The following is a 15,282-nucleotide window of genomic DNA, read 5'->3' on the forward strand; positions in this document are numbered from 1 at the left end:
TGTTACTGTACTAAATACTTAGGCAACTGTAACTAGATGGTAAGTATTTGTATCTAGGTTGGGCATGGTGGCTCACACCTGTAATCCCAGCACTTTGGGAGGTTGAGGCAGGCAGATCACTTGAGGTCAGGCATTTGAGACCAGCCTGGCCTACATGGTGAAACCCCAACTCTATTAAAAATACAAAAATTAGCCAGGCGTGGTGGTGTGTACCTATAATCCCAGCTACTCAAGTGGCTGAGGCACAAGAATCGCTTGAACCCAGGAGGCAGAGGTTGCAGTGAGCTGAGATTGCACCACAGCATTCCAGCCTAGGCGACACAGTGAGACTCCGTCTCAAAACCTATAGTAAAAACATGGTATAAAAGATAAAAGATGGCACACCTATATAGGGCACTTACCATGAATGGAACTTGCAGGACTGGAAGTTGCTTAGTGAGTCAGTGGTAAGTGAATGTGAAGGCCTAGGACATTTTTTAAAATGTTTCATTTTTGGCTGGGCGCAGTGGCTCACACCTGTAATCCCAGCACTTTGGGAAGCCAAGGCAGGCGGATCACCTGAGGTCGGGGGTTCGAGACCAGCTTGACCAAAACGGAGAAACCCCGTCTCTACTAAAAATACAAAAAAGTTAGCCGGGCGTGGTGGCACATGCCTGTAATCCCAACTACTCGGGAGGCTGAGGCAGGAGAATTGTTTGAACCTGGGAGGTGGAGGTTGTGGTGAGCCAAGAGTGTGCCATTGCACTCCAGACTGGGCAACAAGAGCAAAACTCTGTCTCCAAAAAAAAAAAAGAAAAATTCATTTTTGAATTATTTATTTATAGCCAGGCACGATAGCTCATGCCTGTAATCCTAGCACTTTAGGAGGCCAAGGTGGGCTGATCACCTGAGGTCAGGAGTTCAAGACCAGCCTGACCAACATGGTGAAACCCCATCTCTACTAAAAACACAAAAATTAGCCAGGCGTGGTGGTGCACACCTGTAATCCCAGCTACTTGGGAGGCTGAAGCAGGAGAATCGCTTGAACTAGGGAGGTGGAGGTTGCAGTGTGCCACATCACACCAGTTCACTCCAGCCTGGGCAACAGAGCGAGAGTATCTCAAAAAGAAAACAAAAAACAAAACATAAATAGCTAATTTTTATAAAAACAGGCTGCTCACAAACTCCTGGGCTCAAGTGATGCTCCCTCCCGGGCCTCCCAAAGTGCTGGAATTACAGGTGGGAGCCACTGCACCCAGCTGACCTAGGGCATTATTGTATACTACTGTAGACTTTATAAACACTGACACTTAGGCTGCATTAAACTTGAAAACATGTTTCCTTCTCCAATAATTAACTTTAGCTTACTGTAGCTTTAAAAATTTGTAAGGCCAGGTGCTGTGGCTCATGCCTATAATCCTAGCACTTTGGGAGGCTGAGGCGGGCGGATCACTTGAGGTCAGGAGTTCACAATCAGCCTGGCCAACATTGTGAGACCCTGTCTCTATTAAACAGACAAAAAATTAGCCGGACGTGGTGGTGCATGCCTGTAATCTCAGCTACTCAGGAGGCTGAGGCAGGAGAAAAGCTGGAACCTGGGAGGTGGAGGCTGCAGTGAGCCAAGATTGCACCACTGCACTCCAGCCTGGGCAATAGAGTGAGACTCCACTCAAGAAAAAAAAAATTGTAAACTTTATTTTTTTTAAACTTTTTGACCCTTGTAACAACACAGCTTAAAACACAAACACATTGTACAGCTGTACAACATTTTTTTTGAAACAGGGTGTCCCTCTGTCACCCAGGCTGGGGTGCACTGGCGTGATCACGACTGATTGCAGCCTCAACTTCCCAGGCTCAAGCAATCCTCTCGCTTCAGCTTCCCAAATGTCTGAGGTTACCGTGTGCGCCACCATGCTTGGCTAATTTTTTGTAGAGAGAGGGTCTTGCTATGTTGTCCAGGCTGTCTTGAACTCCTGGCCTCGAGCAATCCTCCCGCCCTGGCCTCCCAAAGTGCTGGAATTACAAGCTTAAGCCACCTCGCCTGGCCTGCAACCATAAAATTAAAAAAAAAAAAAAAAAAAAAAGCCTCCTCCCAACCCCTTTCCTCAGCCCCTCCACTGCTAGTATCAGTATCTGCATGCTAGGTGTTTATCCCCGGACTGAGGAGTTTAAATGCTTTAACTTATTTATTCTTCATGATAACCCTATGAGGTAGACACTATTGTTACCTCCATTTTACAGGAGAGGAATTGGAGACTGCCTGGCTTTGGAAACTGCCCTGAGGTCACACAGAAGCCCATGCTGCCTTCAGTCCAGCCGTCTTCTCTGGAATCCCAACCCTTCCCTCAGGAGGTTGGCTTTAAGGCCTTCATTTCTAAACCACTGTCTTTTTTTTTTTTTTTTTTTTTGAGATGGAGTGGCTTGATCTGGACTCACTGCAACCTCTGCCCCCTGGGTTCAAGTGATTCTCTTGTCTCAGACTCCTGAGTAGCTGGGATTATAGGCGCCCACCACCATGCCCAGCTAATTTTTGTGTTTTTAGTAGAGACAGGGTTTCATCATATTGGCCAGGCTGGTCTCGAACTCCTGACTTCAGGTAATCCACCCACCTTGGCCTCCCAAAATGCTAGGATTACAGGTGTGAGCCACCACTCCTGGCCTAAATTACTGTCTTCTTCTCTCCAAAAACATTAATATAGAACCACTTTTATATCTACAACTTTAATTACATGTTTATTTCCCCAAATCATCAAAATCTGCAGTGGTCCCCAAACCCCTCAGGAGATGCAGTGAAGGAGGGAGGCTGGAACAGGGTTCTAACAGATAAGGGTCTGCACTTGCAGGCCTCTGTTTTTACAACACTTTGCTGTTTTGATCCTCTACTCCATACACTTTTTTCCTTACCCTCCAGCATATTTTGTTCCAGTATAGTCAGGAATATAAGCCATTTAGAACCCCGAAAGGTCTTTGTGTGTTTCTGGTAGATAAAATTTTCCTCATTTTAAAGTACACAGTTCTCTGTTTTGCTCAGTTGCAGTCCCCACTGACCTTGTAAATGGGTGATATGGAACAGCCTGTAACTATAAAATCAGCTTCTTATCCGGTTCCCTCAGCTGCTCCATTTATTTGTACAGAACCCAAGGGATAGAGCTGGGTTCACACACTGTGGAAAAGAAAAAAAAGAAATAATTTTTGTTCAAAATAAAGAAACAAATTTTAAATTAATGCTGTTCTTTCTCTTTACTCTGCATGAAATGACTGATAATAAACCAAAGTTGTTTCAGAGGAAAAAAAAATTATCCTGGAATAGAGATCACCTGACAAGCTACACAGCCTGTTTCCTTGATGCTTGCTTGCTCAATTGCATTGGGGGGTTTCATGGCCTTTGCTGAAGGCCAGGAGGGCCTAACCCCAAGCACACTAGTTTCTTTTAGTGTTGTTCATTTGTTCGTTTTTGAGACAGGGTCTCACTCTGTCACCCAGGCTGGAGTGCAGTGGCACCATTGTAGCTCACTTCAGCCTCAATGTCCCAGGCTCAGGTGATCCTCCCACCTCGGCCTCCCAAGTAGCTGGGACTACAGGCACGTGCCGCCACACCCACTGGCCTCAGCCTCCCCAAATGCTGGGAATACAGATGTCAGCCACCACGCCCTAGCGCCAAGCACATTGCTATGGAAGCCTAAGAAGATTGACTGGGCGTGGTAGCTCACGCCTGTAATCCTAGCACTTTGGGAGACTGAGGCCGGCGGATCACGTGATGTCAGGAGTTCAAGACCAGCCTGGCCAACATGGTGAAACCCCGTCTCTAATAAAAATATAAAAATCAGCCAGGCGTTGTGGCAGGTGCCTGTAATCCCAGCTACTCCAGAGGCTGAGACACGAGAATCGCTTGAACCTGGGAGGCTGAGATTGCACCACTGCACTCCAGCCTGGGTGATAGAGTGAGACTGTCTCGAAAAAAAAAAGATAAATCTGCCGGGTAGAGTGGTTCATGCCTGTATTTCCAGCACTTTGGAAGACCAAGGTGGGTGGATCACTTCAGTCCAGAGGTTTGAGACCAGTCTGAGCAACATAGCAAGATCTCTATCAAAGAAATATATATATATTTAAAAAAAAAAAAAAAAAAACTTCAGCTGCTGGGGAAAGTGGTAGTTGGTTTCTTAGCAAGCAACAGAATCATTTTGACCTTTAAAGACAAGGACAAGATAAAACACAAAGGGAAAAGCACTGCAGGGTAAGGAAAGTAAAGATTAGAATAACAAAATACTGAATTAGAGACTATTCACTGTAAACTCTCAGAGCCATTATAATTACTAGGAATTCTGGCTTATAGTGTGATTAAATAGAGTAAGCTTTGGCAAGGTCCCTAGTTGTATTTTGGGTGAGTTTCTCCACCTGCATTTGGTATGAGGATAAGGCTTGCTCTAAAACAGCCTGAGGCCAGGTGCGGTGGCTCAAGCCTGTAATCCCAGCACTTTGGGAGGCTGAAGTGGTAGGATCACTTGAACTCAGGAGTTTGAGACCACCCTGGGCAACACAGAGGGACCCCATTTCTACTTAAAAAATAAAAGAAAAAGAAATATATGTATTTTGCCTCTGCACCAAGTTCCTGACACAGAGCTCCTAAATCCCTTGGAACTTCCTGGATGATGGAAACATCTTTTGTACTAACAAGGGTCTCTCGGTGGCTTGCTGGATAGCTTCAGGATAGGGTCTGGTCACCAGAAAGACGACGTCATGATTAGAAGCTTGAAAATTTAGCCACATCCCCCATCCTCCAGGGAGGGGAGAAGGACTAGCGATTGAGTTAAAAATTGATCATGCCTACGTGATGAAGCCTCCATAAAAATCCCTAAATTACCGGGTTCCCAGAGTTCCAAGGTGGTAAATAAGAACATATCCCCTTGCCAGGAGGGTGGTGCACCCCAGCTCCACTATACTACACTCAAAGGACAGAAGCTGCTGCACTCAGGAGCCTTCCAGACCTCACCCTATCTATCTCCTCATTTGGCAATTCATTCGCTTTTTTTGTTTTTTTTTTTTTGTTTTTTTTTTTGAGATGGAGCTCACTCTGTCACCCAGACTAGAGTGCAGTGGCGTGATCTCGGTTCAATGCAGCTTCCACTTCCCAAGTTCAAGTGATTCTCTGCCTCAGTCTCCTGAGCAGCTGGGATTACAGGCGTGCACCACAACACTCGGCTAATTTTTTTTTTTTTCTTGAGACGGAGTTTCGCTTTTGTTGCCCAGGCTGGAGGGCAATGGCATGATCTTGGCTCACCGCAACCTCCGGCTCCCAGGTTCAAGCAATTTTCCTGCTTCAGCTTCCCGAGTAGCTGGGATTACAGGCATGCGCCACCACGCCTGGCTAATTTGGTATTTTTAGTAGAGACAGGGTTTCTCCATGTTGGTCAGGCTGGTTTCGAACTCCCGACCTCAGGTGATCTGCCTGCCTCGGCCTCCCAAAGTGCTGGGATTACTGGCGTGAGTCACCACACCCGGCTCCCCTTCCTGCTTTTACCCTCCCTTCTATCTCTGTAGGGCTCCCCGTCCCTGATTTTATTAATACTAGTCCTATCCACCTGTGCCCCAGTTCTGTATTCCTGCTCACAGTCTCTGGGATCTTGCTTCATAATTTAACCCTTTTTCTTGACTTTTTTTTTTTTTTTGTAATTTTAATAGAGACGGGGTTTCACCGTGTTAGCCAGGATTGGTCTCGATCTCCTGACCTCATGATCCACCCACCTTGACCTCCCAAAGTGCTGGGATTACAGGCTTGAGCCACCGCGCCTGGCCCACTTTCTTTTGTTTAGACAAATTGGGACTGAACTCTAGTTTCAGTACCAGTTTGAGTTACTGTTCAAATAAAATTACAGGCCGCTTTGGGAGGCAGAGGCAGGCAGATCGCTTGAGTCCAGGAATTCAAGACCAGCCTGGACGACATAGTGAGACCCTGTCTCTACAAAAAAATTTAAAATTAGCATGGTGTGGTGGTACATACCTGTAGTCCCAGCTACTGGGGAGGCTGAGGTGGGAGGATCGCTTGAGCCCAAGAATTCAAGTGAGCCGTGTGGGTGCCACTGCACTCCAGCCTGGGCAAGAGTGAAACCCTCTTTCAAAAATAAAATGAATAGCCCTTCCCCATGCCCCTTCCTTTCATGATTTTAATTTTAAGCATCCCACAATCCAACCACAACCTCCCACTTTTTAGCTCTAGGAAACCAATACCCACAACCCTTCTACCTAACTGGGACTTACAAGACATTACACTCCCACGTGTGCACTGTCCTCTGTTCCGCTACATCCTCAGGTCTCCTTCCATAGCTTCCACCGTAGCTTATGCCTACCAACTCTCATGCTTTATTTTCTTGTTTGTGCTCACTTAGCAAAACCGAATAACCTGATTAAATCTACTCTGCCTACTCCATGCCTGCAGGCATGGCTGTGGTATGCTGACAGTTCCATTTAAAATTCATGACTACTAACCTCCAGTGGGCTTATATTGCTCAGCAATCATCCGGAATTTCCCTTAATTTTTCATTTTCCCACTCTCCTAAAAGTCTTTTTTTGTTCATTTGTTTGTTTTGTTTTTAAGATAGGGTCTGGCTCTGCTGCCCAGGCTGGAGTGCAGTGGTGCTGCAATCTCGGCTCACTGCAACCTCCATCTCCCGGATTCAAGGAATTCTCCTGCCTTAGCCTCCCAAAGTGGCTGGGAGTACAGAGGCCCACCACACTTGATTAATTTTTGTTTTTGTTTTTGTTTTGAGATGGAGTTTCACTCTTGTTGCCCCAGGCTGGAGTGCAATGGCATGATCTTGGCTTACCGCAACCTCTGCCTCCCAGGTTCAAGTGATTCTCCTACCTCAGCCTCCCAAGTAGCTGGGACTACAGGCACCTGCCACCATGCCTGGCTAACTTTTTGTATTTTTTTAGTAGAGAGAGGGTTTCATCGTGTTAGCAAGGATGGTCTCGATTTCCTGACCTAGTGATCCACCTCCCTCGGCCTCCCAAAGTGCTGAGATTGCAGGCGTGAGCCACCGTGCCCGGTCAATTTTTGTATTTTTAGTAGAGATGGGGTTTCACCATGTTGGCCAGGCTCTAAAAGTCATTTTGTAATGTCTTCTTCACTACCCTCAACTTCCCCCAAACCTTCTCCTTATTCTCACTCTCAGTTCATGACTTTTCACCCTTATTCACTGAGAAAATAGAAACAGCCAGAAAAGAATGTCCCCAAGCCCCTACTGCTATGTTTTCCTTGTTAAAATATAATTTTGAAAAAGTTAAGATTATGACTGTCATACAAATATAGAATAAACACCAAGTTTTATTAACTAAAGGAAGCAGTAAAATGGTCAAGCTGGTGAAAAGAGCACTTGAAGAGCAGGAGGAAAGACACTTAAAACTTTATTAGAATAAAATTTCCAGGTAGGTACAAAACTGGTTAATGCCTTACAGAGCAAAAACATCCTAACCTGTGCATCTAGTTTCTGCCACCTAGCATCATATTCTGGAGTTTAATCTATATGGTAGCATGCATCCATACTTCATTCCTTCTTACTGCTGAACAGTATTGCATTGTATGGATATAGCATATTTTATTTACCCATTCACCAGCTGACAGACTCAGAATGTTTGCTGTTGGTTTTTCTTGGAAGCCCTTTTTCTGGTTAAGGATATTCCCTTCTATTCCTAGTTCGTTGAGATTTTATCATGAATGGGTTGGATTTTTGTCAAATGTTTTTTTCTGCATCGAGATGATCATGTAGCTTTTGTCCTTTATTACTATTGTTTATTACATTAATTGATTTTAGAATTTAAACCAACAATGCATCCTTGGAATAAATACAGCTTGGTCGTGATTTACAATCCTTTTTTTTTTTTTTTTTTTTAAATACCGAGTCTTGCTCTGTCGCCCAAGCTAAAGTGCAGTGGTGCCATCTCAGCTCACTACAACCTCCACCTCTTGGGCTCAAGTGATTCTCCTGCCCCAATCTCCAGAGTGGCTGTGATTAAAGGTGCCTACCACCACCCAGCTAATTTTTTTTTTTTTTTTTTTTTTTTTTGAGACGGAGTCTCGCTCTGTCGCCCAGGCTGGAGTGCAGTGGCCGGATCTCAGCTCACTGCAAGCTCCGCCTCCCGGGTTCACGCCATTCTCCGGCCTCAGCCTCCCGAGTAGCTGGGACTACAGGCGCCCGCCACCTCGCCCGGCTAGTTTTTTGTATTTCTTAATAGAGACGGGGTTTCACCGTGTTAGCCAGGATGGTTTCGATCTCCTGACCTTGTGATCTGCCCGTCTCGGCCTCCCAAAGTGCTGGGATTACAGGCTTGAGCCACCGCGCCCGGCCAACCCAGCTAATTTTTGTATTTTTAGCAGAGACAGGGGTTTCACAATGTTGGCCAGGCTAGTCTTGAACTGTTCACCTCAAGTGATCCATCCATCTCGGCCTCCCAAAGTGCTGGGATTACAAGGTGAGCCACCAGGCCCGCCCTATAATCTCTTTTATATGTTGCTGGATTTGGTTTGCAGAGGACTTTTGCATCAATATTTATAAGGATATTGACATATGCTTTTCTTTACAGTATCTTTATCTGGTTTTAGTATCAGAATATTGAATTTATAGAATAAATTGGGAAGTGTCCCTCCTCTATTTTCTGAAATAATTTGTTGAATATTTGTATTATTGGTTCTTTAAATATTTAATGGAATTTACCAATGAAGCCATCTGGGCTGGGCTCTTGTGGGAAGATTGTTAGATTGTTTTGTTTTGCTTATTTATTTGTTTTTGAGACAGGGTCTCACTCTGTTGCCTCAGGCTGGAGTGCAGTGGTACAATCTTAGCTCACTGCAACCTCCACCTCCCTGGTTCAAGTAATTGTCCTACCTCAGCCTCCCAAGTAGCTGGGACTACAGGTGTGTGCCACCTCACCTGGGTAATTTTTGTACATTTTGGTAGAGATGGAGGTTTCGCCATAATGCCCAGGCTGGTCTTGAACTCCTGACCTCAAGTGATCTACCTGCCTTGGCCTCCCAAAGTGCTGGTATTACAGGTGTTAGCCACCATGCCTAGCTGGAAGATTGTTTTTTAAATTCATTTTTTTTAACCACTTGATATAGGTATGTTTGGATATCCTATTTCTTCTTGAGTTGGTCTTGATAATTTGTGCCTTTCTAGGGATTTTTCATTTCATTAAATTGCCTAATTTACTGGTATAAAGTTTTTTATATTATACTTTTTGTGTGTGTATGGTAGAGATGGGGTTTCACTGTTACCCAGGCTGTTCTGGAACTCCTGGGCTCAAGCAGTCTGCCCACCTCAGCCTCCCAAAGTGTTGGGATTATAGTCATGAGCCACTACGCCTGGCCCCATAATATACTTTTATACTTTTAACTTTTGTAGGGCAGAGATTGATGTCCTCTCTTTCATTCTAGATATTGCTAATTTGTGTCTTCTCTTTTTTAAAAAAAATTTACTACTATTATTTTTTGAGATGGAGTTTCACTCTGTCGCCCAGGTTGCAGTGCAGTGGCACGATCTTGGCTCACTGCAACCTTCCACTTCCTAGGTTCAAGTGATTCTCCCGCCTCAGCCTCCCGAGTAACGGATTACAGGCGCCCACCACCACACCCAGCTAATTTTTGTATTTGTAGTAGAGATGGGGTTTCACCACGTTGGGCCAGGCTGGTCTCAAACTCCTGACCTCAAGTGATCCACCTACCTCGGCCTCCCAAAGTGTTGGAATTATAGACATGAGCCACCATGCCCGGCCTTTGTTTTTTTTAATTTTTTCCCTTGGTTAATCTTTTTTTTTTTTTTTTTGGAGACAGTGTCTTGCTCTATTGCCTGCCAGAGTGCAATGGCGAGACCTCAGCTCACTGCAGCCTCAACCTCTCAGGCTCAAGCAATTCTCCTATCTCATGAGCATCCTCACCCAAGTAGCTGGGGCTACAGGCATGTGCCACCTTGACTAGCTAATTTTTGTATTTTTTTGGTAGAGACAGTGTTCACCATGTTCCCCAGGCTGGTCTCCAACTCCTGGGCTCAAGTGATCCACCTGCCTCTGCTTCCCAAAGTGCTAGGATTGTAGGTATGAGCCACCACGCCCAGCCATTGTTATTTTTTCAAAGAAACAACTTTTTGTTCCTTGATTTTCTATATTGCTGTTTTCTGTTTCATTGATTTCTGCTCTAATCTTTATTTCCTCTTTTTTGCTCACCTTGGGTTTAGTTTGCTCTTTTATTTATTTATTTAGAGACAGAGTTTCGCTCTTGACCAGGCTGGGGTGCAGTGGCGTGATCTCAGCTCACCACTGTCAGGCCTCTGAGCCTAAGCTAAGCCTTCATATCCCCAGCGACCTGCAGGAATACATCCAGATGGCCTGAAGCAACTGAAGATCCACAGAAGTGAAAATAGCTTAACTGACATTCCACCATTGTGATTTGTTTCTGCCCCACCTTAACTGATCAATGTTCTTTATAATCTCCCCCACTCTTAAGAAGTTTCTTTGTAATTCTCCCCACCCTTGAGAATGTACTTTGTGAGATCCACTGCCTATCCCAAAACCTATAAGAACTAATGATAATCCCACCGCCCTTTGCTGACTCTCTTTTCGGACTCAGCCCGCCTGCACCCAGGTGAAATAAACAGCCACGTTCCTCACACAGAGCCTGTTTGGTGATATCTTCACATGGACACGTGAGACAACCACAACCTCTGCCTCCTGGGTTCAAGCGATTCTCCTGCCTCCACCTCCCGAGTACCTGGGATTACAGGCATGCGCCACCACACCCGGCTAATTTTGTATTTTTACTAGAGACGGGGTTTGTCTATGTTGGTCAGGCTGGTCTCAAACTCCCGACCTCAGGTGATCGGCCTGCCACGGCCTCCCAAAGTGCTGGGATTACAGGTATAAGCTACCGAGCCCAGCCTTCTTTATATTTTCTTAAGGTAGAAGCTTAATTTGATTTGAGACCTTTCTTTTCTTCTTATATACCTGTGTTCCTCTGAGCACTTCTAGCTGCTTCCCATAAATTCTGATATGTTGTATTTTCATTTTTACTCAGTTCAAAATATTTTAAGATTTCCCTTGTGATATGGTTTTTGACCTGTGGGCTATTTAGAAGTCTGTTTTATTTCCAAATACATAGGGATTTCCCAGATTTCTTTCTGTTGTTGATTTTTAACTTTTTTTTTTTTTTTTTTTTGAGACAGTTTCGCTGTTGTTGCCCAGGCTGAAGTGCAATGACCTGGTCTCAGCTCACTGTAACCTCTGCCTCCCGGGTTCAAGTGATTCTCCTGCCTCAGCCTCCTGAGTAGCTGGGATTACAGGCGCCTGCCACCACGCGCAGCTAATTTTTGTATTTTTAATAGAGACGGGTTTCACCTTGTTGGCCAGGCTGTTTTTGAACTCGTGACCTCAGGTGATCTGCTGGCCTCAGTCTCCTAAAGTTCTGGGATTATAGGCGTGAGCCACTTTCTTTTTCTTTCTTTCTTTTTTTTTTTTTATTTTGAGACGGAGTCTTGCTATGTCACCAGGCTGGAGTGTAGTGGCTCTATCTTGGCTCACTGCAACCTCTGCCTCCCAGGTTCAAGCAGTTCTCCTGCCTCCGCCTCCTGGATAGCTGGGACTACAGGTGTGTGCCACCACACCTGGCCAATTTTTTGTATTTTAGTAGAGATGGAGTTTCACCGTGTTGGCCAGGATGGTCTCGATCTCCTGCCTACCTCAGTCTCCCAAACTGCTGGGATTACAGGCGTAAGCCACCGCACCTAGCTCTGATTTTACTTTCTTTTCTTTCTTTCTTTTTTCTTTTTTTTTTTTTTTTTTTTTTTTTGAGACGGAGTCTTGTTCTGTCACCCAGGCTGGAGTGCAGTATCAGGATCTTGGCTCACTGCAACCTCCACCTCCTGGGGTCAAGCAATTCTCCTTCCTCAGCCTCCTGAGTAGCTGGGATTACAGGTGTACACCACCATGCCCAGCTAATTTTTTTGTATTTTAGTGGAGACGAGGTTTCACCATGCTGGCCAGGCTGGTCTTGAACTCCTGACCTCGTGATCTGCCTGCCTTGGCCTCCCAGAGTGCTGGGATTACAGGCGTGAGCCACCGTGCCTAGCCGATTTTACTTTCTAAAGCCTGTTTTTTGCTTTGTTTGTGGGTTTGTCTTTGTTTTTGTTTTGTTTTGTTTTGAGACAGAGTCTTGCTTTGTTGCCCAGGCTGGAGTGCAGTGGCTTGATCTCTGCTCACTGCAACCTCCACCTCCCATGTTCAAGCACCTCTCCTGTGTCAGCCTCTTGAGTACATTTGACCTTAGCCAAAAGGCTGAGAAGCGATCAGCCTCCTGAGTAGCTGGGTCTACAGGTGCATGCCACCACGCTCAGCTAATTTTTGTATTTTTAGTAGAAACAGGATTTCACCGTATTGGTCAGGCTGATCTTGAGCTCCTGACCTCAGGTGATCCACCCACCTCAGCCTCCCAAAGTGCTAGGATTACAGGCGTGAGCCACCAAGTCCGGCGGGTTTGTCTTTGTTTAGAGACTTGCCTGGGTTAAATCTATGAGCTCTGTCTCCCCCTCTGAGGTGTGTAGCTGCTGATCTCTCTGCTCAGTTTCTTTTTCTCTTACTTTTTTTTTTTTTTGAGATGGGGTCTCACTCTGTCGCCCAGGCTGGAGTGCAGTGGCACGATCTCAGTTCACTGTAACTTCTGTCTCCTGGGTTCATGCAGTTCTCCTGTGTCAGCCTCCCAAGTCGCTTAGATTACAGGTGCCCGCCACCAGGCCCAGCTAATTTTTGTATTTTTAGTAGAGATGGGGTTTCACCATATTGGTCAGGCTGGTCTCGAGCTCCTGACCTCAGGTGATCCACCCACTTCAGCCTCCCAAAGTGCTGGACCACTGTGAGCCACTGTGCCCGGCCTTGTTTTATTTTTTAAGTCTGGCTTTCTAGGAGTTGCCCCCTGTGTCTGAGTAGCCTTTCCTGGTTGACCAATGATGGGGCAGAAATTGTCCTGAAACACCATAAGCCAGTTGGCCTTCCGTCTTCTGATAATGCATTTCTGCATATTTTAGGAAGCACCCAATTCAAAGTTCAGGCCATTTTCTTTTTTTTTTTGAAACGGTGTCTCACTCTGTCGCCCAGGCTGGAGTGCAGTGGCGCAATCTCGGCTCTCTGCAAGCTCTGCCTCCCGGGTTCACGCCATTCTCCTGCCTCAGCCTCCTGAGTAGCTGGGACTACAGGCGCCCGCCACTACACCTGGTTAATTTTTTGTATATTTAGCAAAGACGGGGTTTCACCGTGTTAGCCAGGATGGTCTCGATCTCCTGACCTCATGATCCGCCCACCTCCGCCTCCCAAAGTGCTGGGATTACAGGCCTGAGCCACCGCGCCCGGCCAAGTTCAGGCCATTTTCAATTCTGTCTGAGCTTTTACTTTTATTCGCTGTTGGGTTTTTCCATCACATTTTCTCTAGGCAGGCTGCCCAGGGTCAGGCAGAAGCATGTGGCAATTAGGCCAGGTGCAGTGCCTCATGCTTATAATCCTATCACTTTGGGAGGCTGAGGTGGGCAGATATTTGAGATCAGGAATTTGAGACCAGCCTGGCCAACATGGTGAAATCCCCTCTCTACTAAAAAATACAAAAATTAGGTGGGCGTGGGGGTGCGTGCCTGTAGTCCCAGCTACTTGGGAGGCAGAGGTTGCAGGTAGCTGAGATTGTGCCACTGCACTCCAGCCTGGGTGCCAGAGTGAGATTCCATCTCAGAAAGAAAAAAAAAAGAAGTATGTGGCAATCTTAGGCCCTCTGTCTTCTGCTGTAAATGTGTAGAAGTTTAGCCAGGAAGATGCTTGCCCCAGCCAGAACCGTAACCTCAGGTTAGTAGAACCTTTGGTCTTGCCCTGCTCCACACCAAGTAGGCCCTCTTGGAGTGTAGCTGCAAAGCTGGTTATTATAGCAGTCCCCACTCTGGCAAAATCCCCTTGCTGATGGAGCTGAGGGGACAGCTGAGAATGGCAGTGTCCCCAGGCAAGATGCCACAGATTCCCACTGTTGTTACAAAAGTTCAACAGTTACTCAAACATAAACGCTTCTCAGATTTTTTTCATCCAGGTCGGGGTGCAGTGATCAGAGCTCAATTCAGCTTCAAATTCCTAGCCTCAAATAATCCTTCTACCTTAGCCTCCTGAGTAGCTGTGACTACAGGTATGTGCCATCACTGCCTGGCCAATATTTTAATTTTTATTTTTTGTAAAGATGGGAGTCTCACTATGTTGCCCAGGCTGGACTCAGACTCTTGGCCTCAAGTGATCCTCCCACCTTGGCCTCCCAAAGTGCTGGGATTACAGGTGTCAGCCACCACGCCTGGCTGTTTCTCAGATTATTACATGCCTCTGGTCAATTTTCAGAGTGCCGGAAATGGTCATTTTTGTCAATTTTTTCCACCTTTGTAATTTTTTTTTAGGGAAAGAATTTGCCCATGTCTTCACATTGCCATAGCTGGACGTTTCACCCTCCTCAATAAACATGTGATGAATAAGTGAATAAACCCCTTGTAATTTGTGTTCTGTCTTGACCACTGTACTGAAACTGTCTTATCAAAAATTATCAGTTACTTCCCAGGCACTAAAACAGGCTCTGAGTAAGACAGGCCTGGGTTGAATTATAGCTCTGCCACTTAGTCATTGTGTACTTGACAAGTATATTTATCTTCTCCAAGTCTTGTTTTTTTCTGTTAAATAGCTAAAATAATAGCTATGGTGTTATTATAAAGTTATTATAAGGAAGGTGTAGTCTGAGCAAGCGTCTGGGAGGATGCTTCAGAGTCCTTTCCCAACATAGTATTTGTCAGGAGGTCTGAGCTCCTGTTCAGACTGTGAGTCTGGGATGGCCCTCAACCTCGTTTTCCATCCTTACACACAGTGGAGACATGACTGGTGGGAATGCAGGGATAAGATCATGAAAACTCTTTGATATTATATCCATTAGACACAAGTATAAGGTATTATTATGCCTTATGATGATGTTCTTTGTGAACTTTAAAGAATCCCCTCTCTGGGATTACGCCATTGGACTCCAGCCTAGGCAACAAGAACGAAACTCCATCTCGAAAAAAAAAAAGAAAAAAACCTCTCTGGGAAAATTTGGTCATAATAGAATTTCTTTTTTTTTTTTTTTTTTTTTTTTGAGACGGAGTCTCGCTATGTCGCCCAGGCTGGAGTGCAGTGGCCGGATCTCAGCTCACTGCAAGCTCCGCCTCCTGGGTTTACGCCATTCTCCTGCCTCAGCCTCCCGAGTAGCTGAGACTATAGGCGCTC

Source organism: Macaca nemestrina, chromosome 10, assembly GCF_043159975.1.
Source record: "Macaca nemestrina isolate mMacNem1 chromosome 10, mMacNem.hap1, whole genome shotgun sequence".
Taxonomy (NCBI): domain Eukaryota; kingdom Metazoa; phylum Chordata; class Mammalia; order Primates; family Cercopithecidae; genus Macaca; species Macaca nemestrina.